At 36.1% G+C, this 3247-nt stretch overlaps 1 pseudogene; it reads right to left on the reverse strand.

The window, feature by feature from the left end:
* Positions 1–658: 658 nt before the first annotated feature.
* On the reverse strand, positions 659–2865 carry LOC107787856 (putative late blight resistance protein homolog R1B-16; annotated as a pseudogene).
* Between the last annotated feature and the right edge of the window lie 382 nt (positions 2866–3247).

Genomic DNA, 3247 nt, shown 5'->3' on the forward strand with positions numbered 1-3247 from the left:
GATGATATCAGGTCAAAGGAAGTTCTTACATCACATTCTTCCAGAGAATATCCCATTGACAATTTATGGTAATTTTAACCATTAGGAATTATCCAATGATCGATTCAATGATCATATCTCTATATGCATCATCTATCTATGTGATTTAGTTAATGAGATCAACTAATCTTTATCCTATAAAGATGATCACATAGATATTGATCTAACCGGATTATTAATGTCCAAATTAATAATCCTATGATCAAGAACAAAATTTAGATTAAATTATAAGAAACTTCACTCTCATTATCATGATCTCCATCACAATGTCAAGTCTCAAAATTTAATCAAGGGCCTTATCAAATTAATCAAGCAATTAATAACAATGATAAAAGAATATCAAATGCCATATATATTTTATATCAAATAATAATAATGATAAAAGATTATCAAATGCCATATATTATATGAAATAACGTTCACAAAAAAATATGTTCAAATCATCAAATATGACATTGGATCTAGGGAATATCAAGTATATCCCTAACAAATATGTCATTTCAAAAAAGCATCAAACGTTTCAAAACTACACGGGAATAAACTAAATTTGAGATTCTCTGAATTCCAAAGTGAAAAAAAAAAGTCATTAATAGAAGAATCACATGTAGAGCTATATATGTTACTTATAAGGAAATAGATCAATTTTCGCCAAGGACTCCTTTAACTCAAGCTTGTCTTCTCCTGTCATTTCCGAAATATATTCCTTAATCCTTAGAGCTGAATCTTCAAGTTGAGAATTGCTTTCCAGTGCGATAGACTTCAATGAAGTAATATCCCCAAAACTGTCGGGGATCTCCTTAATCTCAGAACAGTATAGTAATTGTAGTTCCTCGAGCACAGGAAACGATTCCTCTCCAACCTGCCATTCAGAAAAAGACACCCATGCCAACTTTAGCGATTTGAGACTGTGGAAGGTGACTTCCACTGCGTTCCATGGTTAAGCTGTCTAGACACAGTTCTTGAAGGTTGGGTAATCTCGCAATTCTTGATAGTGAATCGGATGTCAGATCAAACCATCTCAGCCCCAATCTTTTCAAGCTCGAAGGGAAGTGAAAATCCCACTGATTTGCATTGTGCCAATTGAGGCCAAAATATGCAGAAACTTCTTCAAGTTCATTAAGGACATCCAATCTTGGAAAACAAATCTGCTCTTCTGTTGCATCTAATCTGAAATTCGTTGGCATGCCAATGCTGAATTTAAGGCTTCGAAGATTGGGAAACCTTTTGAATATCTCCTTTCTGTCTTCCAAACAGAAAATGGTGGGCTCATGTAATATTCTCAAATTCTCTAACTTCGACTCCTCTTCTAACACTGTTGGTTTGTCGATGGTCGGTTCAAAGAGGAAAAAAACTGTTCATTCTCACATGTCGTAGCTTTGGAAGACTCCAAATACTAGGTGATATTACCGTTGTTGATGACACATTATGCACCACCAGAGTTTCCAGATTCAAGAGGTTTGCAAATGATGGAGGGAAAGCTCTTGCCTTTATTTGAATGATTAAGCACCTCAAATAAACAAGCATGCCTATTTCATTCAGCAAAGAATCTGTCAATGTTATATACGGCAGCTCCAACCTTTTAAGAAGCCTCAAGTGTCTTAGGTGATAGTTTTCAGGAAGCTTGTCATACATGCCTACCACCTTCAAAGAGAGAAGGTGTTTAACATGGCTGAACTAGGCAAATTTTTTTTCTAAACCATCAAAATGAATGGTCATTCCCAGTGGCATCAGATCTGAAGAAGAGGATGGATCACTTGAACTTACAAAGCCAAACAACTTTTCCTTTTCAGCTTTTCTCAAACAAAAATCATGCACAAGATCATGAATTTTGATACTCGGGTCCCTGATACCTCTCTCATTGAAAAGTATTACCAAGCTACTAGAAATTAACTCATACACATAAGACTCCGATACTTCTTCCACACTCTTCATGGCATTTTGTTCCACAAACCCTTCGGCACTCCATAAGGCATTCAATTGAGAGATTCGAATATCTTCGTCCTTTGGGTAGCTTGCGAGGTAGAGCAAGCATGGCTTTAGGTGATCCAATAAATGGTAATAACTTAACTCTATAACCTCCATCACCTCCCCTTCATTCTTAAAGGATTTCAAATTATTTAAAACTTCCAGCCACAAATCCTCTTTCTTTTCCATATCAAGTGCCAAAGGAAGCCCCTCACACTTTAGGGCTATTTCTTCTCCAACATCCTTTAGTTCGTCAGGGCAGCTTTCTTCTCCAAATACCTTCTTCTCTAGTAACTCCCAACTTTCTTCTTGTCTTAGCAATCGAAGGTTAAGGGGATCACTATGACGTTTTCCATGCAAAGCCACTTTCTTTTCTCGACTTGTTAAAATAATTCTACTTCCTTTCTGAAAATCCTAAAAAGGCATTGTTAGCTCGTCCCATGCTTTAGTATCCCACAAGTCATCCAAAACAATAAGGTACCTCCTACTGTGCAGCTTTTTTCGAAGCTCATCATAAACGTCAAAATCCTCCATAAACTCCGCATCTAAACCAATGACTTGATTAAAAATTTTATGCAACACCTTTTTGCTGTCATACTCTTGGTCGACTGTGCACCATGCACAAATATCGAAATGACTAGTAACTGACTTATCATTGAATACTTTGTACGCAAGAGTAGTTTTACCTGCACCAGGCATTTCAATGATCGAAATAACATCCAGCTCTGCTAGTCGATTGGTAAGCTGTGAAATTATCAAGTTTTTCTCCTCCTCAAAGCCTACAATTATTTGCCCGACTTGCTTTTTTGATGACTTTCTCTCAACTAGTTTGTTGGGAGAGTTTACAACAATAAGACTCATGTTTTCCTGTACCTCTTCCTTGATAAGTTTGATCTTTTATACAGTATCAGGTAGTAAGTGTTGGGATAAAAAATAATCTCGCCCAGGAATAATATCCACAGCAAATAATAATAACACAAGAGAGTAACAATGATATCAAATATTTTAGCGGGATAAAATACAATACCCGAGTGGAGCAATATTACCACTATAATATTACAACTCAGTAGTGTCAAGAGACTACTACAACTTTAAAAGAAATAACACTCTTTATTTAAAACACCTCACTACAATATTACTACCACTCACTAGTTATCTCACAGACCACAATTTGTGGATTACTCTCACTGCTTTATGCTTCTCTCGTTATTTTGGTGTGTATCAAAAGAGAAATGGAGCCTGC

Source organism: Nicotiana tabacum, chromosome 11, assembly GCF_000715075.1.
Source record: "Nicotiana tabacum cultivar K326 chromosome 11, ASM71507v2, whole genome shotgun sequence".
Taxonomy (NCBI): Eukaryota; Viridiplantae; Streptophyta; class Magnoliopsida; order Solanales; family Solanaceae; genus Nicotiana; species Nicotiana tabacum.